Genomic DNA, 15,384 nt, shown 5'->3' with positions numbered 1-15,384 from the left:
AAAATGATAGGCCATAAGACCAGCTGATGAAAGAATTTGAGGCTATTCAGATTCGGAACAACACTTAAAACAGTTTTTTTTAAAAAAAGAAAATACTATCCTAGACTTTAAATTCTGAAAAACAGCACAATTCTAAAATTTAAATGTGCAAGTAACTCATATTTTATTTAGATATCTATCTTGCATCAAAAGGAAAATTATAATAAGAATTAATCAATCTACTTTATGAAGCAGTGGCTGATATCCTGTTGCTTAGTGGAGTACATTGCACTAGAGTAGGCTCATTGAATTACCAGGGGTTTGATAACTCTCCCCAGTAAGTTATATGGATTCAAATGGACCTACTCTAGTTGCAACTTACTTTAGCATACTAAATTGCAACTAGACAAGGCCCATTTGAATTAACCAAACTTATGGAGGAGTTGACTGATAAAATCTTGACTGATTCAATGAACCTATTCTAGTGCAATTTACTATAACAAGCAAGAGGATTTCAGCCAGTATGTATCAGTGAAGAAATGGCAGGCTGCCCCTATCTGAAACTCGCTTGGATTAACGGAATTGTGCCTTATGCTCCCTAAGTGTAGCTTAGAAATGTAGATTCTTTCTTAAATATGCTCTAGCAGGCTGTCCTCAACCATGTTTCTTTACTGTGATCACATGCAAAAGGGAACAGTACTTCTGTACTTTTAGTTGTTATGAAACAGGAAATTTAGCAGGTGCTGGAGCCAAAATTTCCTTTCCAGGTTTGCTGACCTCCATCTTTTGCATCTGGTCATGTTGTCTGGGTCAGAGAAATATAGTGGCTGGATCCTTAAGCAGCAGTTCTGGGAGCAAATCCCATTGAACTGGATAGATCCTACTTTTCAACATGTTATGTGTAAGAAGTCAACTGCTAGAAAATATAGGAGAATCTAGAGAAAGCATTTTATGCCACTCTTTATTTGCACTCACCTACCATTCTGCTAAATCTCAATGGAAAGGCCGAGACCCTCCCGAACAATGTAGAATGGGGCACAAGGGGCAGCTGGGATGGGCAGAAGTACCCCAAAACTGGATGAACCTTGGCTAATAAGTAGTTTATAAATATTCACATATAGAGGTAAATATTTTGAAAATATTTATTCTTCACACAGAAAAAACTATCTACAGGAAAGCATGCTGAGGAATATGGCTTTAGCCCTAGCACAGGGTAGTTGCAGAAACATCATTAAACGAAGAGTACTCTTTTTGCACATCTTTCAAGAATAAGTTTCCAGAGATAATGAAAAACAAAATTTTTCTTTAAAAACCCCCCAATCTTTGTAAAATGAAAGAATCATTTATGGAATTACAGTATCTACTTATTCTTAATGTGACTTAACACTCAATCCTCCTTTTGTTTGTCATCTTTATACATCATGGATTTATCTCCTGGAGCCCACCTGCGGCAGAAATCAGGAACCAATTCCACAATATGTGAAAGCACTGGCCAACCATCTTATTGGCAGAGCAACAGATAATTATGAAATCCTGAAGACTTATTCCATCACTGAAAAGCTATCGTTCCTATCTACAGTGCCTTTTGTCCACCAGCAAGAGCAGCCAATTAAACAAAACCACTCTTCTTGTGAATGTCAGTAAAGTCAAATGCAGAGCACCAAACAAAGGCACCCAGTACTTTTAAATAGGCATTCCTGAAACAGTATCCTTTTATCTCTGTGTGCTCCATGAAATATTTCATTAAAATGAGACAAGATCTGAAGTCTGACAAATGAGCCTCCCGCCTCCCCCAATAGGGTGAGAAAACTGGCGCTCATCATCATAAATGGATAGAATTTCATTACAGAACTAACGTTGAGCTTCCATAGAGAATTAAATGGATCTTTTCAGTTGTGGGTATCCTAGGGGTGAACATGTTCAGATAGTTTATGAATGTAAGCAGTCTGTACAACATATTAGCCCCTAGGATAGGAACTACACACAGATTAGGAGAGCCAAGGTTACAATGGACATCTGTGAGGAGGTTCATAACATTTCAAGCACTTCCACGCCAAAATGACCACAGGTTCACAGTGTATTCATACAGATAGCATACCAGTGTGATTGCAATGTGACTGTGGCACACCCTATCCATGACGTCTGCTCATCCAACACCACTGCCTTCTGCTCTCCAAACATTTCCTCCCTGATACAAATTTGCTTGTTCTTTCTTGCTGCACCTGAGCCCCTACAAGTGCTCCCCAGAATGACCACGTGAACACGGAAGGCTCAGTTCCTTCAGTTTCCCCCCTCAAAACTCTCCTTTTCCAATACGCTTTTTGAACAGTCCCTTAGACCAGCCATACCCTTAGACCAGCCATAGCCCTGGCACTTTCATAGTGGGCCACAGACAGGAAACAATTCTTCACATACCACCTTGTAAGGTTCATTATGCAACTTATACAATCCTGATTTCGCCTGCATTTCTTTCATACAGTGTTTATGGCTGTGGATTAAAAAAAAAAAAAGGTTGGGAATGGGTGCCTTTTAGACCAACATTCTCCAACTTCATGACATTTAGATATGTTGCACTACAACTTGGATCATCCCAGACAGCATGGGGATGATGGGCATCAAGCTGAGGAAGACTAATCTAGTCCATTGCTTTCAAAACTGGGGTGTGATTCACAGGGAGTTCCCAATGCCCTCCCCCAACAAGTTGCACAATGACAACTGCCCTCGTCCCACTTCCAGGAGCTTGTTTAATTTTATTGGGCATACAGAGCACTGTTACTGTTACACAATCCTTTAAGAAACAGACCTCCTGTTTGCATGTTATCCTTAAAAATCTGTTCGGGCACACATTTATTATAAATACTTATGCATCAGGGATGACAAATAAAACACAAACTTGCTCGGTGTTAGATATGGATCTGGTATTTCTGTGTTTTCTGCCATAGAGGGGAGAAAAAACCTCTTGAAAAGTGTGGCTGGTAGGTCCCCAAACAATAAATGAGTCCACAAATGCACCAACTTTAAAAGTGCTGAGAATTGCTCTAGACACAATAGATTATTATAAGGACGTCTGAGTATATATAATGGGGAAACAGAATTTTCTTCCCTGTTGACCTCTGCCTTCCTTGTCTTCCCTTTCTTCTGTTGTCTCCCTTGTCTCTAACAAAGCTTAAGGGAGATGACAGAGGGACCTGTTCCCTCATTCTTTGTAAGACACCATGGAGGGTTGATGGCAGTAGGAGTAGCAACAGCAGCAGCAGTTTTATTATAGAAATGCTTTTTCCAACCCTTGCCATCCATTCTAGCTGCAGGATGCAGTCCACTGTGGCTACAGCACAAACACAAAAGTCACACCTATTCCTTTAAAAAAGTTTCAATGTACAAGCACTTAGCTCAGTTTCAAATCAGACTTATATGTATTATTTATTTAGACGTAACCTAAGGCCTTGTCCTATTAAATTTTTTCCACACTATGCTTTGCTCATCATTCTGCTTGGAAAGATTTATAACATGCTTTCATGCACTGATTCCTCTGATACAGTTCTGCGCGCGCGCGCGCGCGCGCGCACACACACACACACACACACACACACACACATTTTCACGATTGGCTTGATTTCAGAATAAAGTCTGCATGACCGCTGTCCTGGACGGCAGTTAAACCACACAGTTTCCACACCAGCATCTTCCACCTGTCACTACTACATCTCTTTGAAACAAGAACTTCTTGGAATCCCCAGAAACAGAAGAAAAGGACAGGGAATTATTTACATATGTGACCAACTAACCTATCAGGATAATAAAAGCTCAATCATCTTCCCTTATTTCAGCTTAGAGGTCTACCAATATTGTCTCCACTAACTGTTCCAAAAAACAGAATCTACCTGAAAGGTATATAGGATGACTCATTTTATGTAATCCCTCTTCCACTGTGAATCACATGAAGGGGAACCAGAATTTCTATAGCACCTTTAAGACTAATTAATTTTTTATTTTTCATAATCTTTAGTGTCATTTGGAGAAGTGTGCTTAGACACACAAATGCTTATGAAAAATAAAAGCCAGTTGTTGTTAAAGGCGCTACAAGGCTTCTTGCACTAAAACCAACTAACATAGCTATCATCTAGATTACTTTTTAGTGAATGGGGCGTCATATGTAGAAAAAGCCTATGCTGTTTGCCATGTACCCCAAGCTGTACTGCTTTTTCCACCTATAGTGTGCATGTAACACATGTGAATGTCCACCAAGGAAAACCTACGTGTGTAGACTTCCATGTGCTCCTATTGTATAGGGTTCCACATAGGAGTGGGGGAAAGTGTAACTCTAGTCAGTTTTACTTTTTCCTGCCTAGTTTTTTTTTAAAAAAAATCTCATGATCTTTCTGCTATAAATATGCAGTTTATGAGTTCTAGGAATTTTCTTTAAAAATTGAGAAATAATTTTTCCCATTTGCATCAGTGAAGTTTAGAAGGTACAGGTATTCCCAAAACGGAACAGACGATGTTGTTCTCGCCTACTATGTACCATATTTTTCGCTCCATAAGACACACTTTCCCCCCAATAGAGGGGGAGAAAGTATGTGCATCTTATAGAGTAAAAGCAGTAAAAAAGGGTTCAGCCACCACCACCCAGAAGCCTCACACTGCCATGCTGGGAGGCCTCTGAACTGGCACCAGAGAGTGCTTGCTGTTTGGACCTCACCATTCAGCACTGCTGGCTTTCCAGGATCTGCTTCCTGGAGCCTACCTGGAAAACCAGCAAGGCCAATAGCAGTAGGCAATGAAAACAGGCAAGGACCAAAGGGGAAAAAAGAGTGATTCTAGAAAAACCAGGAGAAACCACAAACACAGTTCCCCACTTAGGAAGTTGATTTTCCCACATTTGGGGAAATCATAGGGGTCAGCACATCCAAAGTGCAATAGATGAGCCTTACCCTGGGAAAACCACTTTTACAACAATGGTATCTCCCCTGTCAGGTATGAGTTGGAATGGCCCCTGAAAATTCTTCCCCTTTCTGTGCCTATCCCCCAAAGGCATGGTGACACCCAGGCTGCACCTCCTGATCAGAGCAGGGCTGCACAGCCCCAGTCTTGAAAGAGGCCAAGAGACCTACTCAGTGTTTTGGGGTGCCCCACAGGACCCCCATCAGGGGCTGGAATGTTCCTCCCACAATCCTCCAGTGCACAGATATTAGCATACCTAATATGCGGGGAAGGCAGGGAAAGCGGGGAAATTCAAACTTTCAGTTAGTGAAGAGGCTGCTTGTCTGCTTCCTTGCTAGTCCAAGCAGCTAAGAGAGCTGAGAGAGGCCTGGGATTGCCTGGTATTGTCATTTTAAAATGTAAAATTTAGTTTAAAAGCTGCTTGTTTTGGGTTAAACCGTGCTTGGGTGAAAAGGTGCTCCATTTGAGTTGAAACCTGCTTGTGTAGAAACGTGCATGCTTGCCTTAAAAATCTGCTTGTTTTTCTTTAAAAGTGCTTGTTTTGGGTTAAACCCTGCTTGGGTGAAAAGGTGTTCCGTTTGAGTTGAAACCTGCTTGCCTGGGAAGCATTTCAGACCAGTGCCGATCAGCTGTTAGGTGGGGAGAGGGGAGGGGGCAGGAGCAGAGAAGAGCACAAAATGGCTGCTGGCTGCCTGCTGGCTTTTAGCTGTTTGGGGCTCTTTTTTGACTGTTCTGGGGTCTACCAAGGCACTGTGAAGAGCTGGGCTCAGTCTACAGTACCTGGTAAGTGACTTTCTTTTAATTTTTAAAAAGTTTCTGACCTTTTTTCCCATAAGAATGCATTAATTAATTTTCAATGCATTCTTATGAGAAATTTGGATTCGACTTGCAAACTTTTCAACTAGTTCTGGGCATCTAATAGAGAATGTATTTCCAAAGAGTGTTGCAGCAAGGAAACTAACTGTGTGCCTCATGACTTCTAACTAGATTACAGTACCTGCTTCCTGATTTCAGCTACTATAGTTTGTATTCAGTTTTTTTGGCTCGTCAAGAACACTGTTCATGGCTGTTGTGCCTTGCATGCTATAAATGTTTAATTATGCCAGAAACCCGAGATTTGGTCTTATGCTGAGCATGTGCTACTGCTGGTGAATGGGTTAAGCTTTGTGTTGCTGTTCTTTTGCATAACCTAAAGTAAATAAGGAAAACCAGCTGTTAAATAGTTTAATTCCACTATTTATCCTCCACACAACTAAAAGGGACCTCTCAATGCAGTGCCAAATCAGACAAACCATTTCTAACTTAATATAGGCTTGAGCTGTAGATGGGCAGAGTTGCACAACAATCTCATCTGTCATTGTGACATTTCTATAAGCATGGGGAGGAGGTGGATGAAAGGAAATGTAAAACATAGGTTGCATGGTATAGGTCTCATCACTTGCTGATAAATGGTCTATATGTACTTGAATTAAATTTATGGTACACAAATTAATGGTACATAAACTAGAGTACACAAAGCTTTAAGTCTCTCCATTTGTTAATGACAGTGGTAATGGTTCTTAATGCCACTGTTGACTGCTGTTCACTTTACATGGTTCAAATGTTATTCTGTTATAGTTTATTAAATATTTTATTACACTATTTGGTTCAGAATATATTTTCCCTGTTTACCTCCTCTAAAAATTATGTGCGTCTTAAGATCCGGTGCGTTTTATGGAGCAAAAAATACGGTAGGTGCTGAAGAGGAAGAGACTTTCAGAATAAAGAGTTGACAATTTATTCTATTTTATTGTTACATTTATGTCCTAATTTTCATTCAACAAGCTCTCAAGGCGATGTACATGACTCTTCTCTTTCCAATCAGGTTGAAAGACAGTGATTGGTCCAAGGTCTCTCAGTAAGCTTCATGGCTCACTGTGGGGGAGAACAGCATTCTCAATCTTTTTTTAAGCCATGTCCATAAACACAATATGAAAGAAATATAAACCAAGTCAGGATTGTAGACGTCACATAGCAAATTTTATAAGGTGGTGTATGAAGAATTGTTTCCAATCTGTAGCCCCTTCAAATGTGCCAGAGACTCCTAGGGGGCCATACAGCCCCTATGGAGAATGGCGAGGCTAGACCATGGATCTATCAGGGCAACACCACAGCCAATGCACCACACTGGCTCTCTAATTTAGCACTAACGTGACTGAATATACAGTGCTTCAGTTGCAGACTTTAAAGAGTTAAGTTCTCAAACTCTGGGCATGGATGAACACATCCATCTGTTTCAGCTTCTTCCACATCCAATTTTTAAAAAACCCACATTCTTTCCAGCCCTAATATGAAGAAATCTGCAAATTTTGATAATCCTTATCACGAATGAACTGAAACATAATTCTCGCAATCGCTAAATTCCAGCTTGCAAACTTATCTGAAAGCAGAGAAGTTTTCCTTGGAAGACTTCCAGACCTAATATGTGAACATTAGAGTTGAGGGGAGAGCTGTACAACAAAAGATTTAGGGGTAGGGTGGGGTAAAGAGGCAGCAATATGGCCCTGTCATTTCTTTCTAACATTATAAACCCTAATGAAATTCATGTGATAAAGGCACTATATTCTCTATAGCACATGAAAGTTCTGTAGAGATTCAGAGCAAATCTAAGGGTGATTGCACGTTTGAAATGAAGTTAGATCTTGAGGGGAGGCATTTGCTATTTGGACTCTGGAGAATATATTTTAAAAAAAAATCAAAATTGAAATGAAATCAGGGAATTCAGCAATGCCAATCCAGGAGTGTTTCCATAACATTTTCGTTATATATTTAATATTTATGCTTACCTTTTCTCTATTGTTTCACATCTAAGAACACAGGAAGCTTACCTTTCACCAAGTCACAACATCAGTCAACGTAAGGCCAGTTATTGCAATTTCTGACTGGCAATGACTCTTCAGGGTTTTAGGCAGGATTTTTTCCTAGCCCTACCTGAAAATCCCTGATATTACCTGATGGACTAAAGTAGTCTAACCTTGATTAAGTGCCAAAAACCAGAAAAGATGGCTATATTCAGTAAAGTACAGTGGTGCCTCGACTTACGACCATAATCAATTCCAGAAGATGGACGTAACTGCCTCCCTGCAAACACACAAACACGCTCTCAGAAGCAGAAGGAGGCAGTCCCAAGCCTCCGATGACGACACGCACTCTCTAACTGCTGGGGCGAAAGAGCTACAAAGAAGCAGCCTCGTCGCCACCTACAGTTAGCAATTTGAATTTCCCGCCTTTTCCCCTTGCCTTTTTCTGTTCATAAGTGAAAGCTCCGGTCACAAGTAAAAGCAAAATTTTTCAGCCGGAGCTGGTCATAAATTTAAATGGTCGTAAGTAGGGACGTTTGTAAGTCGAGGCACCACTGTATAATGGTACCTGAAAAATCACTATCCTGGGAGCTGGCAATTCATAAAGTCATAAGAAGCTACTTTATACTGCTGAAATTCTGTTTCTGGGCTTACTGTAGTCACAACTAGAATAAGCCAATTAAATCAGTGGGGATTTGGTGAGTCAATTCCTCCATAAGTTCCACTGATTCAAAGGGCCTACTCTGGTTGTGACTTCCTGCAGTAAGCATGGTTTCAGTCTAGTCAGACTACCTAGGTTAAACTTATGCATGCTGATGGACAATGGCTCTTCGGAGTTTTTCCAACAGAATTTGCTCCCAGCCCTAACTGGAGATTTGTATTCCCTTGTGATTTAAGCACTAACCAGGCCTGATTGCCTAGCTTCTGAAGGACAATATGAGGCTGATTCCCAGAGCTTGATCAAAACCAGTCCTTTTTTTTTTTTACTACAGCTTCTATAATTCCCAGCCAGTATTGCCATTGTTTAGTAGGGTAGGTTGAGGAAGACTGAGAACATCACAAACTCAGTCCAGTTGGGCATTCAAACTGGGTGTCTCTGGACTCAGACTGACAGCCTGCTTACAGCACCACATGCATGCCTGGCTGATATTTACAGTGCATGGCATATATTGTTTTGTTGAAGGGTGTGTGGATTTTCTAAATGGACACTTATACCTCTTTGGTTTCATTTTCTAAATTTCTTAATTTCAAAAGTTAGAAGCCTCTCCAGTGTCATACATGGCTGAAACCAAGTACCTTAGTACTTGTCAAAGCGTCTCTCTCTAAGATCTACTACCCAGACCACCCGATTATCTCAGGGGGGCATGGGAAACATCCATCAAGAACTGGGCCTTCTCGGTGATGGCTGCAGCATTATGAAATTCACTTCCTGCAGATGTGTGTCAAGCTGTCCTTCATGAAGCAAGTGAAAACAGAGCTATTTAATCAGGCATTCAGGCCGATCCTCCCCGCATGAGAGATGTCTTGACCATTTTGTGTAAATTTCAATTGACCAGTTGTCGCCATTTGTGGCAAGTTGGCTATGTCATATTATTTTATACTTCTGATATTTGTTTTCTTATTTTGCTTTTGTTACTTTTATTTTTATGCATTATTTGCATTTAGTAGTGGTTGCCACTAGATGGGCAGTAATAATAATAATAATAATAATAATAATAATAATAATAATAATAATAATAATAATAATAATAATAATAATAATAATAATAATAATAATAATAATAATAATAATAAACAACCCTACAACGACTGGGTTGTAGCCCTATATTGTAATAATTCAGAGACAAGCCTAGTACAAACAGCACAAACTAAATGAAACACCAGCTTGAGTCAATATGGTACTCCACGCTGTTACATTTGTATTTGATTACTCAAACACCAGATGCCATTCAACAGACAATTAGAGGCAGAAAATATGCTTAAAGAGAGACACCATCAAGAAGACCTCTGTTATTTCCTTACCTGTGATCTGAATAGCAACGCAGATTATTAAAGAAGGGGAAGTGGAGCTGGAGGAAATTTATTTATATTAGAACAATTTTTTGAGTATCAAAGCTGGGGGCAAGTGGTCCCTCTGCTGCACACTCCGTGGGTTGTGGTACATTTCAGGAAACAAACATGGGTATTTTGGGAAGCAGGACAAAAACCTCACCAGCTAGATGGCATGATGGCCATGCTAAATCAAAGTCTTGATTCAACCATGAGCCACACAGTATTGCTCACAAGCTGAATGTATTGTGGGTTCCTTTTCTTTTGTTTTCTTTGGAGGAGGAGGAGACCATCAACAGCCTTTGGAAGTTAAGTAAATCCCTGCATTGACGATACCCAGAGCCCAGTGGACAACACTCAGATATCCAGGGAAGCATATGTGATGTTACCATGGCTAAGTCATCACTTGGAGGATGCTCCCAGCTCCTTCCATATTACAAAGTGGAAATAAGCCCTCCAGATGCCACAGATACTAGCACCTCCATATATATCTACAGACAGGTACAAGCAACCTTTACAACAATTGTGAGTGCTCTCTGATTATTGTAAATCTCCCACTTTATCATGGGCAGGAAACTTGTCTGGAGGATGTAAAGGGACAAAATTTGCCTTGCCATAGTCTGCATCAGGCCCAGATATCGCCCAAATTACTGAAAAATATTATCAATCAGAACTCGAAATACCTGGATTGCCGCTTCTGATGGGGGGAGAGGATTGTTTGTTGCTCGAAGGGACTGTGTTAAAACCTCCCCTGAACCCATAGTGGTTTCTAATCAGGGAAGGGAGGAACACTCCAAAAACCTGGAGAGATATATCACACATCTTTGTTCATTACTCACTCCTACCTAGAGGCTCCCCTTCATGGACTGCTGCCTTGTCGTAATGAAGAGGCTTGAGTAATTCAGTGAAGATATGGGCTACGCCATTCAGGGACACCCAAGATGGACAGGTCATAGTGGAGAGTTCTGACTAAACGCAATCCACCTGGACTAGGAACTGACAAGCCACTCCAGTATCTTTGCCAAGAAAACTCCATGAACAGAAACAAAAGGCTAAAAGATATGATGCTAGAAGATGAGCCCCTCAGGTCGGAAGGCGTCCAACATGCTACTGAGAAAGAATTGAGGACAAGTACAAGTAGCTCCAGAGCTAATGAAGTGGTTGGGCCAAAGCCGAAAGGACGCTCAGCTGCAGACGTGCATGGAAGTGAAAGGAAAGTCTGATGCTGCAAAGAAAAATACTGCATAGGAACCTGGAATGTAAGATCTATGAACCTTGGTAAGCTGGATGTGGTCAAACAGAAGATGGCAAGAATAAACATTGACATCCTGGGCATCAGTGAACTAAAATGGACGGGAATGGGCAAATTCAATTCAGACAATTATCATATCTACTTTTGTGGGCAAGAATCCTGTAGAAGAAATGGAGTAGCCCTCATAGTCAACAAAAGAGGGGGGGAAACATGTACTGGGATACAATCTCAAAAATGATAGAATTATTTCAATACAAATCCAAGGCAGACCTTTCAACATCACAATAATCCAAGTTTATGCACCAACCACCGATGCTGAAGAGGCTGGAATTGACCAATTTTATGAAGACTTACAACACCTTCTAGAACTGACACCAAAGAAAGATGTTCTCATTATAGGGGACTGGAATGCTAAAGTCGGGAGTCAAAAGATAAAAGGAACAACAAGGAAGTTTGGCCTTGGAGTTCAGAATGAAGCAGGGCAAAGGCTAATAGAGTTTTGTCAAGAGAACAAGCTGGTCATTACAAATACTCTTTTCCAACAACACAAGAGGTGACTCTACACATAGACATCACCAGATGGGCAATACCGAAATCAGATTGATTATGTTCTCTGCAGATGGAGAAGCTCTATACAGTCAGCAAAAACAAGACCTGGAGCTGATTGTGGCTCTGATCATCAACTTCTTATAGCAAAACTCAAGCTTAAACTGAAGAAAGTAAGGAAAACCACTGGGCTAGTCAGGTATAATATAAACCAAATCCCTTATGAATACACAGTGGAAGTGAAGAACAGATTTAAGGATAATTAAAAATTAAAAATTGTAAACCGCCCGGAGAGTGCTTGTAGCGCTATGGGGCGGTATATAAGTCCAATAAATAAATAAATAAATAAATAAATAAATAAATAAACTAGACTTGGTGGACAGAGTGCCTGAAGAACTATGGATGGAGACTTGTAACACTGTATGGGAGGCAGCAAAAAAAAACCATCCCAAAGAAAAGGAAATGCAAGAAAGCAAAGTGGTTGTCCAACAAGGCCTTACAAATAGCAGAGAAGGGAAACAAAATGCAAGGGAGACTAGGAAAGCTACAGAAAATTGAATGCAGACTTCCAAAGAATAGCAAGGAGAGACAAGAGGGCCTTCTTAAATTAACAGTGCAAAAAACAGAGGAAAATAATAGAAAAGGAAAAACCAGAGATCTGTTCAAGAAAATTGGAAATATTAAAGGACATGATAAAGGACAGAAATGGTAGGGATCTCACAGAAGCAGAAGATATCAAGAAGAGGTGGCAAGAATACACAGAGGAATTATACCAGAAAGATCTGGATGTCCAGGACAACACAGATAGTGCGGTTGCTGATCTTGAGATAGACATCCTGCAGAGTGAAGTCAAGTGGGCCATAGAAAGCATGACTAACAACAAGGCCAGTGGAGGTGATGGCATTCCAGTTGAACTATTTAAAATCTTAAAAGATGATGCTGTTAAGGTAACACTCAATATGCCAGCAAGTTTGGAAAACTCAGCAGTGGCCAGAGGATTAGAAAAGATCAGTCTACATCCCAATCCCAAAGAATGCTCCAACTACCATACAATTGCACTCATTTCACACATTAGCAAGGTTATGCTCAAAATCCGACAAGGAAGGCTTCAACAGTATGTGGACCAAGAACTCCCAGAAGCACAAGCTGGATTTCGAAGCAGCAGAAGAACTAGAGACCAAATTGCTAACATGCGCTGGATTAGGGAGAAAGCCAGATAGTTCCAGAAAAACATCTACTTCTGCTTCATTGACTACACAAAAGCCTTTGACTGTGTGGACCTCAGCAAACTATGGCAAGTCCTTGAAGAAATGGGAGTGCCTGACCACCTTATCTATCTCCTGTCTATATGTGGGACAGGAAGCAACAGTTAGGAATGGAGATGGAACAACTGATTGGTTCAAAATTGGGAAAGGAGCACGACAAGGCTATATATTGTCTCCCTGCTTATTTAACTTATATACAAAAGGCTAGACTGGATGAAACCCAAACCAGAATTAAGATTGCTGGAATCAACAATCTCAGATATGCAGATGATACCACTCTGATGGTGGTAATTGAGGAGGAATTAAAGAAGCTCTTAATGAGGGTGAAAGAGGAGAGCACAAAAAGTGGTCTGATGTTCAACATCAAAAAAACTGATCATGGCCACTGGTCCCATCACCACCTGGCAAATAGAAGGGGACGATATGGAGGCAGTGACAGATTTTACTTTCTTGGGCTCCTTGATCACTGCAGATGGGGACAGCAGCCACGAAATTAAAAGACACCTGCTTCTTGGGAGGAAACCGATGACAAACCTAGACAGCATGTTAAAAAGCAGAGACATCACTTTGCCGACAAAGATCCATATAGTTAAATCTATGGTTTTCCCAGTAGTGATGCATGCAAGTGAGAGCCGGACCGTAAAGAAGGCTGACCGCTGAAGAATTGATGCTTTTGAATTGTGGTGCTGAAGGAGGCTCTTGAGAGTCCCCTGGACTGCAAAGGGAACAAACCTATCCATTTTGAAGGGAATCAATCCTGAGTGCTCACTGGAAGGACAGATCCTGAAGCTGAGGCTCCAATACTTTGGCCATCTCATGAGAAGAGAAGACTCCCTGGAAAAGACCCTGATGTTGGGAAAGTGTGAAGGCAAGAGGAGAAGGGGTCGACAGAGGACGAGATGGTTGGGCTTTGTCATCAAAGCTACCAACATGAATTTGACACAACTCCTGGAGGCAGTGGAAGACAGGAGGGCCTGGCGTGCTCTGGTCCATGAGGTCACAAAGAGTTGGACACGAGCTAACGACTAAACAACAACAACAACAACAACCTAGAGACTTCCAGAAGAAGCAGAAATTATCATTTACATTAACATTTTATAGAATTCTAGATATATTAAATTTCTGGATGTTCTAGAATGCTATAACAAAAGGGGAAAGAAAAAAAGAGAAAAAACTATCTAGCATGCTACGTGTAACTGGAAGTCTGTATCACTGAAACAGGTTTAAAGCATAGCAGTTGGCCATTGAACATATGGTGGCATTATTTCCAGCCCCTGTCATTACAGGATTATAATTCTGGAGCACCTTTCTATATGGACACATATTAAGTAGTTAGATCTTCATGAAAGGACAACACACAAATTATGGGAACATGATCTCAAGTACAGATTTGAAGATTTAAACAATTTAACTATGACACTGCCAGCTTTTTTTGGTTTGATTTTTTTTTTTGGCCCTAGGTTGGAGAACAGGTGGCGTATCAACTCCAGACAGTATAGCCAATGGTGAGGGATGATGGGAATTACAATTCAGTTTTTGAAGGGACACATGTTCCCCACCCCTACCCTATAGACAACATCACACCATTACCATAAGATGGAAGACTATTTGTTAGTTTGAAGATAAGAAACTTGTAACGATTTTAATGTTTGAAAATGATGTTAAATTCCATGTGAAATTAATTTTAAGCATTTTAATTTTTTGTTAATTCTTGAGAGTTTTATTAATCCAGCACCCAGTTCCCATCATTCATCTCACAGACTATTCCTCGTTTCCATTTCTTTGCCTGATACCAGCCCTCAGTGTTGTCAATTTTCCAGACAAATTGATAGTGACACAATCTAGCAGGTTTTTCCTTGGTTGAACTTTCTTATTGTGATCCTGAGAAATCCCAGAATCCCACAGCTTTCATCATATCCAATAAGACCATAATATTCTTCTCCCAAAATATGTGGCATACAGAAATTGGTCACTGCAGGTATAGAAAGCCTGGGTTGGTAACATACAGTACTAGAAAATCCACTGATCACTTAGTTCTCACTCAGCCATACAAAGAGACTACAACCTAAAAATTCAAAGTCACATTAGAAGTTAACAACTGGCAGGCCAGAATTTACTTCCCTTTCTCATCAGGCCTTCACACCACCCTGCTCAGGAAGGTTTCCCATTCCTTCAGAGTACAGGTGAGAGGCCACATAGGAGAAGGGAAACATCCCACTTCTGCTGACAGTAGCTCCATCAGTAGCATGACCTCACTAGATCTTTACCTTCCAAAAATCTCCAAATCTCATAAACACATGGGAGATGCCAAGGAATATTCGTTATATAATGAAGAGACATAGACTAAGCAGGCAAACGCAATTTTTGGAGACTGTCACATTGCAACAGCAGTCTCCAACTTCCCATTCACCCAGTACTGCAGAATCAAATACGAAAGTGTTTGAAATAAAAAGCTGCACCAGGGAAATGCATGTAGACTCAGAATGTGTTAATGTTCTGTAGTGTTTGTTGA

The 15,384-nt window shown here is 40.6% G+C and overlaps 1 protein-coding gene and 1 pseudogene across 1 annotated transcript in view; both read right to left on the bottom strand.

Moving 5' to 3' along the window:
* The window catches only part of ADCY5 (adenylate cyclase 5), a 315,866-nt gene that overhangs the window by 116,037 nt on the left and 184,445 nt on the right, over positions 1-15,384 (bottom strand). The gene's annotated exons all lie outside the window — the stretch shown is intronic.
* On the bottom strand, positions 4,807-4,961 carry LOC140703553 (U1 spliceosomal RNA; annotated as a pseudogene).

The sequence above is a fragment of the Pogona vitticeps genome, chromosome 1 (genome assembly GCF_051106095.1).
Source record: "Pogona vitticeps strain Pit_001003342236 chromosome 1, PviZW2.1, whole genome shotgun sequence".
Classification (NCBI taxonomy): domain Eukaryota; kingdom Metazoa; phylum Chordata; class Lepidosauria; order Squamata; family Agamidae; genus Pogona; species Pogona vitticeps.
The sequence above is the reverse complement of the archived record's forward strand: the minus strand, read 5'-3'. Positions and strand labels throughout refer to the sequence as shown.